This window comes from Neovison vison, chromosome 6 (assembly GCF_020171115.1).
Source record: "Neovison vison isolate M4711 chromosome 6, ASM_NN_V1, whole genome shotgun sequence".
In the NCBI taxonomy this organism is placed as follows: Eukaryota; Metazoa; Chordata; class Mammalia; order Carnivora; family Mustelidae; genus Neogale; species Neogale vison.
Genome location: NC_058096.1, coordinates 28,230,713 through 28,251,013, shown reverse-complemented (window position 1 = coordinate 28,251,013; position 20,301 = coordinate 28,230,713). Strand labels below are relative to the sequence as shown.

The 20,301-nt window shown below is 35.6% G+C and overlaps 1 protein-coding gene and 1 non-coding gene across 4 annotated transcripts in view; one reads left to right on the top strand and one right to left on the bottom strand.

The window, feature by feature from the left end:
- The window catches only part of NRIP1 (nuclear receptor interacting protein 1), a 100,094-nt gene that overhangs the window by 44,645 nt on the left and 35,148 nt on the right, over window positions 1–20,301 (bottom strand). For 2 of the 3 annotated variants that reach the window (XM_044251106.1, XM_044251104.1), the window contains exon 3: window positions 5,949–6,057. The exons of the other annotated variant lie outside the window; for it this stretch is intronic. The gene's annotated coding sequence lies outside the window, so the exon portion shown is untranslated. The remainder of the gene's footprint in view (window positions 1–5,948; window positions 6,058–20,301) is intronic. 3 annotated transcript variants of the gene reach the window in all.
- Window positions 12,904–13,010, top strand: LOC122910982. Its single transcript, XR_006385331.1, has one exon. It is a non-coding gene; the product is annotated as a U6 spliceosomal RNA (small nuclear RNA).

The following is a 20,301-nucleotide window of genomic DNA, read 5'->3' as shown; positions in this document are numbered from 1 at the left end:
GACTGAGCATCTCCACCCTACCGGTAATAAGTTTCCAGCACACTGGATGTCTAGATATTAATATGGGGGTGGGTACTATGTTAAGACTTGTAGATACTAAACAAAAAACAAACAAACCAAAAAACTAAAAAAACCCCACACAACTTATTAACCTACAAATGCAAAAGCTATGATACATTATTGAAGTAAAAATACAGAATATTCTGTAGGCAATTAGACAGTAAATTCCTATAAAGCAGTTCTTAAACCGTGGTCCAGGGATCCCCAGAGTCGCCACGATCCATTTAGGAGGTGCATGAGGTCAAAACCTAATCTGATACCCATTTTGTCTCTCTCTCTCATGACTGTGCAACGGTGTTGTCCAGAGGCCATGAGACGTGTCATGGCTAATGTGTTAATGGCTCATGGAGTATAGCCTTGTATATTCTTGTGCTTTACAAATTTTCTCAGTTTTAATTTCTAGTATGGTAAAATATTGGTTGATATGACCCCCATAAAGAAAAGCTCTCTTGGGTCCTCAATAATTTAAGAGATTGAAGGGGTGCTGAAGGGAAAAGTTTAAGAGCGGCTGCTAGTCTACTCTAATAAAGTTAAGAACTTCCATCTTGGTTTCAATGTTCAAACAAAATCTCTACTTTCTAATTTTCAAGAATTTATGCTATAACTATGCCAGATAAGTACTGTTCTCTATGCAGAAACGTCTCGGAGAGCTGAGTAGGGGGAAGAAAAAAATGACCTTTAAAAAAGAAAATTAGTAAGCTAGGGACGCACGGTTACTACTCTTCTGAATCCACCACGCCAGAATAACAAATCCACAAATATTTATAAATAAGCTGGTGTGTGCCGAGGGCTGAAGACGGAAGGATAACTAAGTAACAAACGAGCCCTTGGTAGGCTCACCCTGTCAGGAAAAATGTAATCCACAACCCAGTGAGATGCTAGTATAAGAAAAGGCCTGCGCAAAGCCAAAAGAGCATGGAAGGGCAAATTCTTGGGAGGAAGACAGGCAGGCAACACGTTTGTTAGTGAAGGCACTCTGCCACGGAGGTGGCATGAACTGACTAGCAAAAATCAAGCTTTGCCAAATGGAACAGAAGTTAAAGAGCACTCTTCAAGCAGGGGGAGGTGCGTGGGTCCCAGCGGGAAGAGGAACAGCACACACACGTTTTAGAGACTTTAAGTTTCCAGTAACGGACAACGGACCTCTGTTCAAGGCACAGAAATTGTGAGTAATGAAGACACGTTCTAGAATTCGATAATGTAATGTGATATCAGTTGAAGTCAATGATGAAAAATTTGGACTTGTAAATTTGTAGGCCTTTTTTTTTTCATTTCCAATCTGTCCTAGATAGTGGCTTTTTAAAAAAATACAAGAACAGTAATTTGTTAAAAAAAAAAAAAAAATGGAGTGTAAACAAAAACTGGTCCTTCGCCATAGGTATTTTGAGAACCTTAGAGAACAAGATGCAGGATGATGGGATGGAGGCAGGACAACTGGAGATAAAAGTTTCATAATCTATTTTGCTTAGAAAAAGAGAGGATATGCTCATATAGGGCAGGGCAGGAAGAGGGCGGGGAGAGGGAGAAGGTGGGAGAGAATGTTGGGCAAAGCTCCATGCCCAGTGCAGGAGCCTGTCCTGGGGCTCGATCTCAAAATCCTGAGATCATGACCTGAGCTGAAATCAAGAAGAGTCAGACACAATCAGCTGAACCACACAGGTGCCCTATTAATAATCTTTCTATAAGTAAATGCAAATAACTAACTAACTAAATAAATAAATGGGGTTTGAAAATTACTCTAGTATATGTAGTATATCTCTGATCTAGAATGAGGAAATTCTGGTTATCTAAATAACATGCATAAGCTGTACTGTTAGCATCACACTAACTTCAAAGTGCAAACCTCAGGCCGTGTGGTTGGAGGGCAAACATCGCAGAGAATCAAGGAGAGAATCAGGTTCACTACAATTATTTTAAGTGAGAAAAACCAGAGTGTGAATAAGAAGAGAAAGTGAATGGACACTCTTACCAAGACATTTTAAAATTATTTTAATTATTTCATTTGAAAATTTTCATGGGAGAGAAAAAAAATCTGAGTTGACATGGAGGCTTGGTGTAGTGGGGAATTTTCCTCTCAAAATGATGTTGGTTGTATCAACTAAGGTACTAAGTAAAAGACTTTAAAAAAGCCAATTCTTTAATGACATCAATTTCAGCAAAATATTAATTATATTAACAGTTCCCATTGTAACAGTGAAATAGGATTAAGGAAGGCCTGTCACTTTCCTATGGTCATTATATTACTGGGATCACTGAATTATTTTATCACAGAAGTAACAGAAGCAAATTGGAAGTTTTAGGAAAATGTGGTAGCTGTGGAGACAAGGCATAAGTAAGCAGGCTTCCAGCACAAGCAACCCAGATGAGGTACGCACTGAGACAAGATGCTGGCTGTGGGAAAGGAAACTAAAGAGTAGGTAGAAGCAATGCTGGAAATCAATACTTCATTTGAGGCCATCACCCAAATTTTCTTGCCCAGGTTGTCCACAAAGCCAGGGAAACATCAGCTGAGAAAGATAGCTTAGTTTATGGGAATTAATTCCAACTAAAATAACACACCTAGATTCTGGATTGATCTTGGTTTCACCAGTACCACGGTCTTCACTGATTACCTTGCATAAACACACTTTTTCAAAGTATTATTTCCTTCTTTCTTTCTTTCTTTCTTTTTTTGTTTTGTTTTTTTTTAAAGGTTTTATTATTTATGTGACAGAAGAGATCACAAGTAGGCAGAGAGAGAGGAGGAAGCAGGCTCCCTGCTGAGCAGAGAGCCCAATGTGGGGCTCCATCCCAAGATCCTGGGATCACGACCCAAGCTAGCAGAAGGCAGAGGCTTCAACCCATTGAGCCATCCAGGCGCCCCTGTTTTTTGTTTTCTCAAGTAGGCTCCATGCTGGGTGTGGAGATGGGGCTTGAACTCATGACCCTGAGATCAAGACCTGAGCTAAGATCAAGAGCCAGATTCTTAATTGACTGAGCCACCCAGGTGCCTCTCAAAGTATTATTTCTTAAATTAAAAACATGACTTTAAGAAATGTTTTATAAAGTTTGGGGAAAGCATTTCATGGAGATGATTAGACTCACTTTACCACCTACTAAAATAGGTCACTTTACTGGTGACCTATTCTGTTAGAACCAACTGAGTAATGGCCATTGTCTTTTCATACAGATACTTCTATAACTGATAGAAAAGTTCTAGCACTTAAAACTGTTTTGAAATAGTTATGTGCATTGAAATAGCTATCACCAATGTAATCGGACTAGGAAAAAATATATACATTAAAGAACTCTTCCCAGTGAGAACTCATGAGATATAGCAATAAAAATTCCACTTAGTGAGAAAATGAGTATATTCAAGTATTTAAGGTAAATTGATTTATGGCCAACTATCTAATTCTACCTGAGACAGTCACTGTTTTTAATATTATCAGTATTTGCCAAAATCAGCTAACAAATGCTGCACTCTGAAATAAACAGAGCACAGAAAGTATATGGAGTTCTAAAAAACAAAAAAAGGTGATTTTATTTTATTAGTTATGTGGGATGATTACTTTTTTTGTTCAAAAGAAGGAGCTGACAAGGGAGCAAAGGAGATCTCGCTTAAGGCACTGAGAAGCTTTATAAATACTTCATGCTTTTTATGGTTTGCGATATTCATTTAATCCAATTCTTCTCCTTTTTTCCTAATCACCCTCCTTGGCCTCTCATTCAGGACATTACTCTACTTAAAAAACATGATGTACTGGGGCGCCTGGGTGGCTCAGCAGGTTAAGCATCCAACTCTTGATTTTGGCTCAGGTCATGATCTCAGGGTCGTGAGACTGAGCCCCGTATAAAGCTCCTGAGCTCAGTGAGAAGTCTGCTTGAGATTCTCTCTCTCTCCCTCTCCCTTCTCTCCCCTACCTTCTCTCTCTTCCATTAAAAAAAAAAAAAAAAAAGTACCCGTTCTTGGAGTGTAGCTGTATGACAGACAAACCATAGTAAAACCTCATGGAATATATTAATTCAGAGTCTTCAAATGCTTTTCTATCAAATACTAGTCTAAATAAGGCCCTCCTTTTGGAAACTGAGAATTCAAAGGCTGGCTCATGGAATGCCTACTGAAAAGATATTTTATATAATGACAACTTCTCCCAAATTTATTTGACCATGGAGTCTCATTCAAAACACAATTTGGAAAACATATACTTAACATATTCCTTTTCAAATCTTGAAAAAAATTTAAATATACATAAATGATTATCACAAATAGCTCATTTGTATATGCTTTCCAAACTATTCATTGTACATTCTAAATAATCTGTCTTTTCTATCTGGGAGAAAGATCTAAATCTGACCATTTTTCAAGGACAACTTATTGGCTAAGTAAATTTCTCAGCTGGCTATCTATGATTTATTTATCCAACTGGCAAAGTGGTGGTAGTTACTTGGTACAACAAAGGCGTTGACAAATAACAACAACAAACTAATTGTATCTTGCGGGTCACAAGAATACGCATGATTATGATTTTCATTTTAATGAAATTAAAAGTTGGGAACTGGGGTGCAGTAGCAACTTAGCTCATCAAATAAAAAATAGATTTCAGACTATCAGTCATTAACACATAATTATACCTGAATGAAAGAACTCAGCATTGAACAAATAAAAGTCTGGCTGATTTAAAATCTTGATTTAGGGGAAAAAAACCAGTATGTGAGTATGTGACGAATGACGAGCAACCAAATAATTATGAGTAACTGTAATTTTTATTAAGTAAATGTTTTAAAGATTTTCTTGCTTAAACTACAAGAATAAACAGTATTAAAATAAGAAAGAAGTAGAATGCTTAAATAACTTAATTACTAGGTTTTCTGAATATAATCAGAATAGTAGAGAAAAAGAAATTTGTATTATCACTGTGCCAACCATATGACACCTTAGATAAGGAACAAATTTGATTCAAAGTTGCCATTCTCCTTTAGAAACATCAGGGTCCATTAAAACACCATGAAGTTCAGGATATCCTATCTGCTTTCTTCTAACAAGAGTTTTCAGCTAGCTAATTGAAAGTGAACTCTTCACAACTAATGATGAGCACAATAATTAATCTCTGTGTCCTTTCCCAGTTTATTTGGAGCACTTCTCTGCACAGGCGTAAGCAGCACAAAGTCCAAGAGCTTAAGATATGACAAATTCATTTAGGTTCTAGCTCTACTAGATAACAGGAGTGTTAATCCACATAGAATTAGCCACTCACCCATCTCTTTCTGTTGTGCTGTCCACTTACTTGTGTTAATTTAATCAGACCATTTTATCGCTTCTCAAAAACGCTAATATACTATTTGCCTTATAAGAGGTAACCATTTTACCTAATTCAAAAAGTAATCATTGACTTAGACTATAATAATCCCACAATAACCAAGCATGCTTCTATTTTTCCTCAAAACAATAATTAACTTTTTATCTGAAATCAGATTGCTATTTCGGGTTTTATATTAACTGTTCATTTTCTCTGTTTTTTGGTAAAAACAAAGTATCAACACAAACACTATTTCTAATTTCAAGCTTCTCAATCCCCCACTCCACAAGTAATCTACTACTTTGAATTCTATAGAATATTTTTTTTTGTCTTTCTTATGGCATTTAAGCTCTTTCTACTACTTGATTAAATTTATCTCTACTTATCCTTTCTCAGTAAGTTCCTTAGGATTGTATCTTATTCAATATCGACTTTTTTGTTTATTTGTTTCAAACCACGTTGTGCCTAATGAAATAATTTGCGCAGATAAAACACAAAACATAAATCTGGTGATTACAAGCTAATTTATCACTAAGAAAGGATTCTCCAAAATATATTAAAATCACCATGATTAAATAAGCCTTAAGAAGTCAGGAAGAATATTCTCACCATCTGTCTCTACTTTCTGAGAAAGGAAATGGAGAAGGCTGTTGAAAAGGAGCTCTGGTGTCATCTGGAAACTTTAAATTCCCCGTTTCTCCTCCGGTCTAGTGTGCACCTGAGGAAAAGGAAAACCAGATTCTGGAATATTTTTTGTGGAGTTCTGTAAACTTTTCCCAGTATATTTTCTGTTCAAGTTCAATGTAGAAGTAGTCATTTAACAGAGGAATATAGTTTTATGAAATAGGGATCATTCATTAAGGGAAACTACGTAACTTTTGCTTTTTAGAGAATACATTTGATCGAAGTAGATGTTTCAAGGCAACTGTGAGTAAGGTTTACAGTTGCTAGCTTGTGCTTGTTAACCTCTGTTAATTTCAAATTTCTGTCAAATTATTCCAATTAAGTTACATCTAAAAATTCTAAATCCTCCCAAAGGTATATTTCAAAAAAAAAAAAAAAGGAAAGAAAGAAAAAAGAAAACTAAAAAGGAAAAAGGAAAAATAGATGTTCATATTAAGCTTTTTCTGTTACAAAATACTCCCTATGTAACCTTCTAGCACAAAATTTGTAATAAATATCAAATGCCTTACGTCCAGAGACAGACTTGCACACCAATCTCCAAAGCAGCTTTATTTTAAAAAGTCAAAAACTGGGAATAACTCAAATGCCTTTCAGTAGGTAAATGAATTATGGTATACCCATACAATGGGATATTTACTACTCAGCAACAAAAAAGGATGCACGATTGATATAAACAACAGCACGGATGAGTTTCAAAATAAGTATGCTGAGTGCAAGAAGCCAGACAAAAAGGAATACACAGTTTGTAATTCCATTTGCATAAAACTGTAGAAAATGCAAAGTAATCCACAGGGAAAGAAAATGTTTCAGTGGTTATCTGGGGATCCAGGGGTGGGATGGTGCAGGAAGGAAGGATTACAAAAGGACATTACCTTAACTGTGTTGGACATGGGTGTATACACATTCAAAACTGATCAAGCTTTAAACTTTAAACATGTGCAGTTTATTAGATGTCAATTATGACTTAATAAAGCTACAAAATATTAAATTTCCTCAAATGTTGTATGCCCCTTTGTGTAGCAATGCCAAGTCTAGGATTTATCATAATGAGAAAAAAAAAACGAGGACATATAGAAGTATTCAGCCATAAGGATGTGACAATATACATTATTTCTAATAGTAAAAAAAAAAAAAGAAAGAAAACAGCCATTAAATGTAAAATAACAAATTTGGGACACGTTTAATAAATTCTGGCATATTACATGGTAGGATACTATGTAGCCACTAATATATTATATAAAAAAATATAGGCTATCATTCCATAAAACATACACTGAGTGATAAAAATAGGAAACCGAGCACTATGTTCAGTATAGCTGAATTTGTTTTCAACATATATGAAAATAAATGTAGCAATTATTTCTGCATTTAGAGGTAATTTTTATTTTTCCTTTTTGCTGATTTATAGTCCCTAGTTTCTTTTTTCTTTATAATAAACACACATTACTTTGGTAAAATAAAATGAATTAAAGGATAAAAATACCAACAGCCTACAACTGTCCACTCCCTACACGAGTAAAAGACTCCTCAGAGCTGTGCCCATTACAGAGCTCTGAGCTATCATGTCACCTCCACCAGTGACCTACCAAACAGTCGTGAGAAAAGGGCAGGTCTGACAGGAAAAACTGGAGTAATAATTAGTAAGCTACGTGCTTTACAAAGCGCTTTCATGGGCATGACCTCATTTGATCTTCGTCACTCAGTGAAACGAGCAGAGAAGGCATGATCCCATTTTACAGAGGGAAAACAGACAACTGAGCAAGGCCAATCAAGTGTCATGTCCCAAAATTACAAATCTTGGATTTAAACTGAACCTTGACTATAAATTCTGATAGGAATTCTAAGAGAAACAGGGAACAATCACTTCTGATTATTTATAACTAGAAGGCAGTGATTTATATGTGAATTTAAAAATAACCACGTTTGCAATCATATTAGTATTCCTATTAGCATCTGCTGGGGGCCTTAGGGATTTCCTAAATCCCCAGGGCCCAACTTCAGACGCTATACCCTGGCAACCCCATCTTGCCCCTTGTCAACATTATTTACTAAAGCTCTGAAATTCTAGTAGAATTTAATTGTTTATTTTTCAGTTGCAATTCTTTCCTTCTTGAAAAATAAAGAAAATGTATTACCTTTTATTTTAAAGTGGGTAAAAGAAAGTAACCATAACTATATACATAAATTTATGAATGCTACAAACATTGACTTACAAGAGGTCAAAAGATCTAACTTAATGGTATTTTAAAATACCACCTCTGGGGCCAAATCTTTTTGAGGACACGTGCAGACAAGAAACAGTCTCCAGATGACTCCAAGTATACTCAGTGAAGAAAATGATCAACTCCTCACAAAAATATCAGTAACCATCTTCAGAGGCACAACATTAACAAGCTGGTTAGCATCTGCTAATGAGGCCTTGAAGCATTAGGAACCCTTATAGCTAGCATTCCTACCAACACGCCCACGACTACCAGAGACTTAAAAGGTAATTAATGGTAGCCTTGTTTTCTGGGTGCTTAGTGTGTATCAGACATGCTAGTGTTTCATGTGTATCAGGTTATATACATGATCTTTAAAACGACCTAATGAGGTGACTATCATCAACCCCACTTTATAGATGAGGAACCTGAGTTTAAATGGCCCCAAATCAAAATACCAGTAAAAGCTTAAAGTGGAATTCAAACTCTGGTATATTTTACTTGCAACAAAAATGGGGCCTTGGCAGTTCTCTGGAAGAGACATCTGACTTTTCTCTCGCGTAACCCACCTACAGTGGTCTCAGTTCAGGCAGTACAAAACACTTGGCAATGGTATATGAAGTTCACGAGTCTATACTTTCTATGTAAAGAGAAAAATACCCAGAGCCCAAAATTGGTGTCTGATATTTTGCCACATTCTACAACAGTTTAATGGCTAGTTTCTATTAAAGCACTATTTAACCCTTTTGAGCCAACACGATCACATGAAAGATAAATTAAAAGAATACTTAAATAAAAGTCGGCAAAAGGTAATATTAAAGAAACTACTCTCACAGATTAATATCTTAAGACTGTTTTATATTAATAAATGAGTAAATCAGTCTTAAATACAAGTCAGTGGAACTATATTTCCCAGAAGTTTGGGATCATGAAGATAGGAAGCATTTCTATGAATAAGAAAGCATTTAAGTAACTGTTATAATTATAGAAATTTAGTATTTCCATAGAATATTATGTGATCATCAAAATACATAATTTCAAATAATATTTAATGACAGATACGGCAAAATGAATGTGAGGCTAAGAAAGCAAGACACTCAACTATCTGTTAAGCTGAACAAATTGTAAGGGGCTAGGCACTGTGCTTGGTGTTGGAATTACAAAGTGAATAAGACAAGAACAATGCCAGATGCTGAACTACCCTTCATGTATGTTCTCTTTGCCTGATTAGGACCTTCAGGTTGTCTAGATAATCAGTTTTAATGTCATTTCCTCAGAGGAGCTTGTCCACATCACTTTACATAAAGTAGCTTCCCCTCTACCTCTTCTTTTGTTTAAACTCTTTATTTTGTTTTCTGTTTCCCTGATTTTCTTTTATCTGCATCTACTGAGGTACTTAAGAGGCTCCTCTCCTTTTGTTCTAGTAATAAGATATATTACATAATTGATTGTTTCAGAGTGAAAACAACCCTTCCTTTCTGAGACAAACATCTTCAACTAACACCATAGTTCATGGTGAGAGACTGAATGCTCTATCCTACTGCCCTATAATCCTGGTAAAAGGACAAGAGGCCTGCTCTAGACACCACTATTCACCATTGGACCAGAAAGTTTACTCACTGCAGTAAGACCAGGAAGAGAAAGACACATAAATTATGGGGGGGGGGTTAAAACTCTTTGCAGGCAACGTTATCTTCTATGAGATAATTCTAGGAAGTCTACAAAAAAGCTACTAAGAAAGTTTAGACAGGCTGCAATATATAAATCTATATATCTACATATAAAATATAATGGAATTCCATATAATGGAATATTATTCAGTCATAAAAAAGAATGAAATCTTGCCGTTTGAAAAGATATGGATGAGCTACACAGTATAATGTTAAGTGAAATAAGTCAGAGAAAGACAGATACCATACGATTTCACTCCTATGTGGAATTTAAGAAACAAAACAAACAAGTAAGAAAAAAAAAAGAGAGAGTCGAACAAGCCAAGAAAAGACTCTTAACAGAGTCTTTCTTGTTTGTCTTTCTTACAAAGAACAAACTGATGGTTGCCAGAGCGGGGGGCATGGGGATTAAGAAGTGCGTTTGTCGTGATCAGCATGGGGTGATGTATGGAATTGTTGAATCACTACATTGTTCACTTGAAACTAATATAACATGTATGTTAACTATTCTGGAATTAAAATTAAAAAAAATTAAAACATTCTTAGCAAAAAAAAAAAAAAAAAAAAAGATGGCAAGTCTCTCCATACTGTTCATCATCAAAATACCACCATAGCTTTTTTTTGGTAGAAACTGATTCTAAGATACACATGAAATTGACTCTAAGATATATATGAAAGATATATTTATATACATGCACACACATATATATATAAAATATCTTATATATCATATATAGACATATATAAAATCTAAATAAGGATTTAGAATATCCAAAACAATTCTGAAAAAGAAGATTAAAGCTTTAGGACTTACATTACCTAACTTCAAACCTTTATAAAGCTATAAAAACCACACAGTGTGATTTTGGCATAAAGACAGACATACAGATAATGAAATTGGACAGAGCCCAGAATAAGCTCTCACATTCATAGTCATTTCAACAAATGATGCTGGGACAGGTCAAGAATCACATGCAAAAATAGACAAGTGTCAATCTTTCACAATATACAAAAAAATAACTTAAAATGGACCACCGCGGGAACTATAGAACTAAAACTTGAAAAATTCTAGGAGGCATAGAAAAAAGCTTGTAACCTTAAGTTAGGGAAAGAGTTCTAAACATGACAACAAAGACGCAATATTAAAAAATGAACAAGAAAAATGGAAAAGTTAGATTTCATCAAATTCTTCAAAAGTCATAATTTGGGTAAAAGACAAGCCCCGAAATAAGAGAAAATATGTGCAAATCATACAAATGATAAAGAAATGGTGTCTAACATATTAAAACCCTCAGACCTGAAGAATAAGAAAATAAAACAATTTTTTAAAATGGGCTAAAGTTATGAAGGTATTTCACCAAAGATGCATTAATATTTAAGTAAACATATAAAAAGGTGCTCATCATCATTACCTAATAGAGAAATACAAATAAAACCACAATGATATTCCACTACACAACGCACTAGAATAGCCATAATTATCTTTAAAATTGAAAAATTCAAAGTTTGGGAGGATAGGAAGAAATTGCAACCCTCATACATTGCTGATGAGAATATAAAATGGCACGGCCACTTTGGAAAACAGTTTGGCCGTTTCTCAACAGCCTATTCATATACTTAACCACATGACCCAGCAATTTCACTCCTGGGTATCTAACCAAGAGAAATGATAACATATGTCACTGTATGTAAATGGTCATAGCAGTATCAATCATAACAGCCAAAAACTGTAAACGACCCAAATATCCATCAACTGGTAAAGGGATAAGCAAAAAGTAGTAACAAACAAACAAATAAACAAACAAAAAATACCCCAGAAAGGAATTAATAATTCATGCAACAAGGATAAAACTAAGAAACGTAATGCTTAGTGAAGGAAGCTAGATATAAAGACATATTTATATGATTCCATTTATATGTAAAATGTCTAAAGCCAAAATTAATTAGGGAGAAAGTAGATCATATCCTGGGACAGGAGAAGGGGACAGAAATTGACTGCAACAAGCATGAAGGACCCCTTTGGAGTGAGGGAAATGTTCTACAACTGGACTGTGGTGATGGTTGCACATCATCATGCTGAATGCTAAGGAAGGGTAAACTGTATAGTACGTAAACGACACCTCAATAAGGCTATAAAAAATTAAAAGGATATATTCTAAATAGAATCATAAATGAGTGTTTCTCAATTCATTTAAAATGAATTTTAATTCATTTATGAGAATGAATCTGATGTTAAAATAAATTGCTATTTCTCCCATTATTTAAAATAATAATCACAATTAAAGATAAGCCTAATGTATAGCAACTCCTCTTTAGAGAATGCAAAAGTAGTTTCAAGGCGACTATTCACCTCTCTCATCTATGGCTGGTGCAAGGGAAAAATGGTACAACTGCTAAGGAGAACCAGTTTGGCAGTTCCTTAAAAGTTAAATACAGAATGACCATATGACCCAGAAAGTCTAACCCCTAGGTATAAATAGAAGAGAAATGAAAGCTTATGTCCTTATAAAAATCTGTATATGCAGGCTCATAATTGCATTATTCATGACAGCCAAAAACTCGAAACAGTCTAGGTGTCTCTCAACAGATGAATGGGTAAGCAAAATGGGATACATTCAGCAAGAAAGTATTATCCAACCACAAAAAGGATGAAGTACTGATACAAGCTACAACACAGATGAACCTTGGAAATTATTACACTGAGTGAAAGAAACCAGTCACAAAAAAACATGTACCGTATGATTCCATTTATGTAAAACGTCCAGGACAGGCAAATTCAGAAAGAGAAAATAGATTCGTAGCTGCCTCAGAGCTGGGAGTGGGGAAGGATAAGAACAGGGAGTGACTGACCATGGGTATAGGGTTTCTTTTTAGGATCATGAAAATATTCAAAAATTAGATGGTAGTGATGCTGCGTACACGTGTGACTATAAAGAGCACTTTTAAATGGGTGAATTTTATTGTATGTGAACTGTATCTCAATAAAATCTATTCAAACAGATGATTACTATGCTCACTTAGACAGCATATATGCTAAAGGTGGAACAATATAGAGAAGAACAGCATGGTCACTGCACAAGGATGACACGCAAATTCGTGAAGCGTTCCATATTTAAAAAAACGATGATTGTTAATGTACGATTTATTAAAATATCAAAAGTAATTTCAGAGTAAAAATCTAGGCTTCTAATCTTACTTTCTTTTGAGCATGTCTAACATTTATCTAAACAGGTATGTTAGTGTTCAGTTCACTGTGGCTAAATATAAATCATTTTTAAAAAAATCAGCTGCAGGGGCACCTGGGTGGCTCAGTGGGTTAAGCCGCTGCCTTCGGCTCATGATCTCAGGGTCCTGGGATTGAGTCCCACATCGGGCTCTCCACTCAGCGGGGAGCCTGCTTCCCTCTCTCTCTGCCTACTGTGATCTTTCTGAAAAAAAGAAAAAAAAAAAATCAGCTGCAGGCACCTGGGTGGCTCAGTCGGTTAAGTGCCTTCAGCTCAGGTCATGATCCCAGGGTCCTAGGATCTAGTCCCACATCGGGCTCCTTGTTCAGTGGGGAGCCTGCTTCTCCCTCTCCTGTCCCTCCCCCTGCTTGTGCTCATTCTCTCTCTCTGTCAAATAAACAAATAAAATCTTGCAAACAAAAACAAACAAAACCACACTTAAAAAAAAAAAAAATCAACTGCACTTTTACTCACCAGTAACAAACAGAAAATAACATTTAAAAAATATCCAACAATAAAATGTACCTAAAGAATAAAAGTTAACTTGAAAATTTATCTGAAGACATTAAATATGACCTAATAAACAGGAGGACATACCATATTCATCAAAGAAAGATTCAGTATCATAAAATGAAAAATTCCCCCCAAATTCAACTGATTTTAATGCAATGCCGATTGAAATTCAAAAGGTTTTATGAGTTGATATTTGACAAAAGTCACAACACTGCAGATCACTGAAGGAAGAAGGAATCAGTCAACAGTGCTGAAAGAATTGGTTATTCATTTGGGGGATAAAAAGAAATTGAATCCCTCCCACACAACATGTAAAAAATAAATTCAAGAGGGATTAAAATTTTAAGTTGAGAATACAAGCCCTTAATATTTTTGAAAAAAACATGAGTCTACCTTTCTGAATTCAGAGTACGGAAGATTTAAAACTTAAGACACAGAATAGGGCTAACTATAAAGCATATGATTAATAAATTCAAGTACATTATAATTAAAAACTTCCATTCATCAACAGACACAACAAGGAAAAATTAAAAAAAGATTAACTACAATACCACAAAGCACATTGCCTAAAAAAAAAATAATTACGGTGCCTGGAATATGTGTGTGTGCACACGTGTGTGTATCCTATAACATTTTATTTAAAAATAGGCAAAAGTCTCTGCCATCGGCTCAGGCCATGATCTCAGGGTCTTGGGATCAAGCCCCGCATCGGGCTCTCTGCTCAGCTGGAAATCTGTTTCCCTCTCTCTCTCTGCCTGCCTCTCTGCCTACTTGAGATCTCTCTGTCAAATAAATAAATAAAATCTTCAAAAAAAAAAAAGCTTTAAAAAATAAAAATTAAAAAAAAAAAAAATTAGGCAAAATGTAAGGGTGCCCGGGCAGCTCTGTTGGTTAAGCCTTCCGACTCTTGACTATAGCTCAGGTCATGATCTCAGGGTCACCAGAGAAAGCCCTGTGTAGGGCTTCTGGCTCAGCTGGGCGTTTGCTTGAGATTCTCTCCCTCTCCTGATGCTTCTCCCTCTGCTCATGCTCAGGTGCAGTGTCTCCCTCTCACTTAAATAAATAAATAAATAAATAAATAAAATCTTTAAAATAAAAATAAAAATAGGCAAAAATACAAAAACATATCCCTGATTAGGGATGTGAGAGTCTGAGCAGGATGAAGCTGGTACCATGCTGGAATGGAGGGAAAAGTGAGGTGTGGGAGTCAGAGTCCAAGCTTTGGCAAAGCGGTGTGGGTTGGAGCAGGACCTGCCCACCAGTGATCTAACAGCAGATGTGAGTGACTGATCAGGGGCAGGAGGGTGCCAATAAAAAGATGCACTGTGCGGTGCATGTAGGAATGCAGGAATCCAAACAGGGTGAAGGGGGCCTCCACATGAAGGGTCTTCTAAGCTTAAAGAGAATTTGGGCAGGAGGGTGCGATGGATATGGCAGACTGAGGACACCCAGTGGAACTGGTCAAATTAAGTAAACACATTTAGGCTAATGATAGGCAAGTTTCTTAGTGTTAGAGAAGGGGATATAAAAAAAGAAAGGGGAAAAATGTGACTAAACTCTCGTGTAGGAATGAAATTGGTAGTAGCAGCATGATTGATGAATGACATGTCAAAAGAACACAGAAGCCAACTTTAAAGGAATCCCTCTCGCTAAATCGGGGCAAGGGGAGCATCAAAATAAGGAACAACAGTTACTGATCAGAGCTCACTGAATAAAAGACAGAATCATGAACTCATACTGATACAAATTAATTAATTAAATGATAGCTTGATGGGGAAGGAGACAGTCACTTAGTTTTAAAGGACCTCTGCACAAAACAATTATTAAACACAGAGAAAAAATGAGTAATTTCACAGTAGAGAAACATGGCAGACACCATCTTAATCAAGTAATCAAGTTAACATACACAGTAATGGGTCACAATGAAAATCGTGTGTCACCTGACAAGATACAAAGAGAAGACACAGCGTAACATCCGTGATATTCCTGCAAATATACATTAACTTGCACGTAATCATTAGGAATCAGCAGCTGAACCTAAAGGAAGAGACATTCTACAAAATAAGTGGCTTATACAGCAGAGTCTTAAAAAGTGCCAAGGTCTTCAAAGTCAAACAAAGACTGAAGAACTGTTCCAGATTGAAGGAGACTGAAAAGATGTGACAAGTAAAATGCAAGCTGTGCTTCTGAACTAGATCCTTTTGCTATAAAGGACATTATTGGGACTACTTGTGAAAATTGAATGAGATCTGAGGATTAGATGGTAGTAATGCATCAATGTTAATTTCCTGATTTTGATGGCTTTATTGTGGCTTATAGGATGATGTCCTTGTTTGTAGGAAATATACACTCATTTATTCAGGGGTGATGCCTCATCACCCCTCAATCACCCTGAATGGGTGATTGGTTGGGGAAAAATTGGTTGGGGAAAATTTTTCCTCCTCATTGTGTTATTTAAAAATTTTTAAAATTTTAAAAATAAATATATTTAATGCATAGTTTTGAGTATGTAATGGACAAAAGACATAAATGAGAAATTCATGAAAGAAAAATACCAATGTTGAGTAACCACATAAAAAGATGTTCAATCTCACTGGCAATCACAGAAAAGCAAAATAGTAAGATGTCATTTTGTAGCTACTATATTCAGAAAAGTTAAGCAGCCTGAGATTTCCAAGGTTTGGCAATGATCTGGTTCACTGGGACCTTCTGGTTGTTATTGGTGGTATTTAAACTGGCCTAATGATATGTTAAACAACTGGCATTAATTTGCATAATTGATTAATATACTCATATAATGCTCATAATTCTCTACACCTCTACTCCCAGGTATGTATCCTAGAGTCTTACACATGTGCTCCAGAACACATATAAAAGAACGCAGACATTAGCAATGCTTTTAATAGCAAAAACATATCTGTATCAACATACAGATACACATCAAACTCAATATAGAGTTGCCCAGAAACAGGCAAACAAAAATACCCAACAGCAACAACAATCCAGATATCTACCAACAAGAAAATAAATACATTCATACAATGAAGTATTACTCAGCAGTGAAATAAATGAACTACAAACTACATATGATAATAAATTTCAAAAAAAACACAAAGAACAAAAGCAAGTCTCAGAAGATGCAGAATGCTAATGCAGAATGCTACCATTTTTATAAAGCTTTAAAAAAAAAGTAAAACTAAATAGCATATTACTTAAAGACCCATGTGATAAAAGCAGTATTATTAAAAAGTAAATGATAAACACAAACTTGAAGAATGATTGGGGGATCAGGGGGTCAGGGAGGGCAGTAAGGGCAGCGCCACAGGGAAGAAGAGGCATATGCTGGTAGATGTATACTTTATTAGTCAAGTTCTGGTTCCATGTCAGCTGGTGGACTCTTGGTAGATCATTTCAGTATTATGCTTTAAAATATAAATATATTCCTGATTGCATAATAAAAAATAAGCTGCCATGCTATAGCAAAACAGAGTTTTACTTTGATAAAAATATTGTTTAGGTAAGCATCTTAACTTGCACACATGAACAAATGCTAAACTGCTGGGGAACAGATTTTCCTAAATCTCCTCTTCAAAAACAAAAGCAAAGGAGCATATAAAGAGATACACTCCACGGAAATGGAAGGTAGATTTGTAGATAAAAACTTAGAGCTCGGTCAACCAAAGAATGAGGCTAATTCATATCTACTGTCAATTTGGTCTCAAAACTAGCATAAATGCTTGCTTAATTACTGCAAATCTGCAGAACTCTTTCATGGGAGATGGTCACGTTGCAAAAATTACTTAACATGAGAAAGAGGCAAACCGAAGTAATTCAATATACTTCAGGTTCTGACTAGACAGTATTTCCCCTCTAATCCTAAGCATTTCCCCTCATTGGTCTTATAGGCTAATGGTTATATACTCATTCTGATTGGCCAAAAGTGTGATGAGAAAAGCCTAACCCACCTTAAAGAGCAAAATTTGTTTGCCCAATAAACAATTCCTTATACTCATTATACAATACTTTGATCTGACAAAACCCATGATAATTCAATTTCCTCAACAACCTTGCATTAGAGGTAAGGCACGTATTATCAAGCAACACTTACTTCATGCAGCATAGTGTTTTTAAAAGTTTAAAAATAAGTTAGAAATGTTAATGATGCTCTAAATCAAATTTCCTATCTAAATATTTATTATCTATAATATAAAAGGTATTTTATAAGGTGCTTCTCAGCACTTTATGTGATACACACAGACTGAAAATCTGGTTAAAGGGCATCTTGGACTAATTCCTCTTCAAAAGAAAAGCCACTCATCCTGATACATTATATATATATATACTGTGTGTGTGTGTGTGTGTGTGTACATAATAGCAATTCTTTTTCCTGGCTTGGATCACAACTGAATATTATGCCTGAGTCTTACCTATAGTTTGCACAATACTGAGGAAATTGGGACGGGGACCATAGCTTCTTGGTTAACAGACGTCCTTTAGAGAAAATGTTGCATCATGTTATAAAGGGAACAAGCAAAAACTAAACCCATGCACACCACTGGTCCTTGTGGTGCATTTTACTTTTCATGCGTATTTTTGACAAAGGTTGGGGCTTCAGGAATGAGGTACTGGTTGAAAGAATAAATATATTTCTTGTGCAATTTCTGAAACTAGAATATATTGGGCACTAAATAAATGCTCAGTGCATAAATTTTCCCCCCATTGGTCTATCCTAAGATTCCTTCCAGTATCTCCCTATATTTGGTCAACAGAACATAAAATATCCCTCCCCATATACACTTTACTTCTCTGTTTCCTTACTCTCTTATGGTTTCTGTTTTTAAATTTATATTCTTTTAAAAGACATTCCCTATTTATATTAATGACCAATGTTACCCTATTAAAAATATATTGAACCATCTTTAAAAAATATGTACATATCCAACTGTTTATTTGACATCTCCATCTGACATCTATAAATTGTTTATCTGACATCTCAGATTTAACATGTCAATGACCAAGTGCCTGTTCCTTCTAATCTCAGATAATATCAACTCCATTCTAAAAACCTGGCTGGCATCCTAGATGCCTGTCCTCTCCTCACAAGCCACATCCAATTCGTCAGCAAATTCTGTAGTCTTTGCCTTGGAAATATCTAAAATCCAACTATTTCTCACTGTCCCCATTCAAGTCACCATCATTTCTTCTGGATTATTACAACAGCTTCCTGATTGGTTTTTCCCCACTTCTGTTTCTAATGCCCTTTGCTCTCCTTAACACAACCGCCAAAGTGATTCGGCTCAAAACCATCTAGTGCACCTCACTCTGACCTCACTTCCTGTGACTCTCTCTCATTCACCCACAGGGGCTTTGACTAGAATACTCCTCCTCAGAGAGCTGTATGTACCACTTTGACTCAGCCTTTACTTAAATCATCTTCTGAGTGAAAGGTTCCCTGGACATAATCTAAAATTTCATACATCCCTGCCACAAACCTTCCAAGCTCCCTTCTCTGGTTCAGCTTTTTCTCAGCACAGTTCATAGGAAGTTGAACAGTTGTATACTCTTTGTCTGTTTCATCAGTAAAATGTAAGCTTCAAAGGGGCAGTGATTTTTTCCCCTTTTTGGTCACTGCTCTATTCTTAGGACAGAGAATAACTAGAATACAGTAGATACTCAATAAACATACATTGAATGAATCAAGGCAACCTGTCTATATTTTGTGATCCCATAAGGAAGCCTGTAGAATTAACAGAACTATGAACTTCCCTAGCTGTATCATCTACCGTGACAGCCCTCTCAAAGACATACCTTCCCCTTCTCACTTGCTGGCAGAACACTCACTCTCTTCCTCTTAGGAACTGAATCCTGATTAGGTCAAGCCACCATGACAAGTAATGTTTACTCTGCCAGTCAGGAGTTTAGGCACAGATATATGAGGCAATTATGGCCAATGGGGTTTACTAGAAAATGTTTTTCTCACTTAAAAAAAAAAAAAGTAGTATAGAAAAAATGTCTACCTCGTAACCAAAGATCGCCAGAACATTCAAGACAACAGAGTAGAAAAATGGAAAATAGCATGTGCATTCCTGATCACACTATTATGACAATTAATTAGGTACCTGTATTTTAAACTTCATGTTTGGTAGGATATTTATCCCTCATTATTTAAGTTATTTTAGTTAGGTCTTTAATTACTTGTATTTTAATTAACACAGAAAGAAAAAGTTTTTAAATAGCCACAGTTTCCTGCAATGTGTTAATCAAATAAAATGAAGATGGATGTCAGGTGTTTTTCGCCTTTTTTATGCTGCATGCCTACCGAACATGTCATATGACAATAAAACAAGATCTCTCAATATGAGTCATATTTTCTCACAGGAATTTAATTTATAAACAGTGCGTTCTTAATGAAGAGTTGAAAAGAAACATATGACCAAAGCAAAGGCAATCTAAATATAGAACTTTGAAATAATTTAAATAGGGAATTGTGCTCTAAACCACTATCTGCCTAACCAGGTTCTGCAGAACTATCAGTACTCATCCAAAGGAAGGAAGAAAAGGAAGGAGAAAGAGAGGAAGTTAGGTGGTAAGGAGGGATGTGAGAGGTCTCAAGGCCACACAAAATCAGGACATGATGAATTAAACATAAATAATTACACTTCCTTTGTGT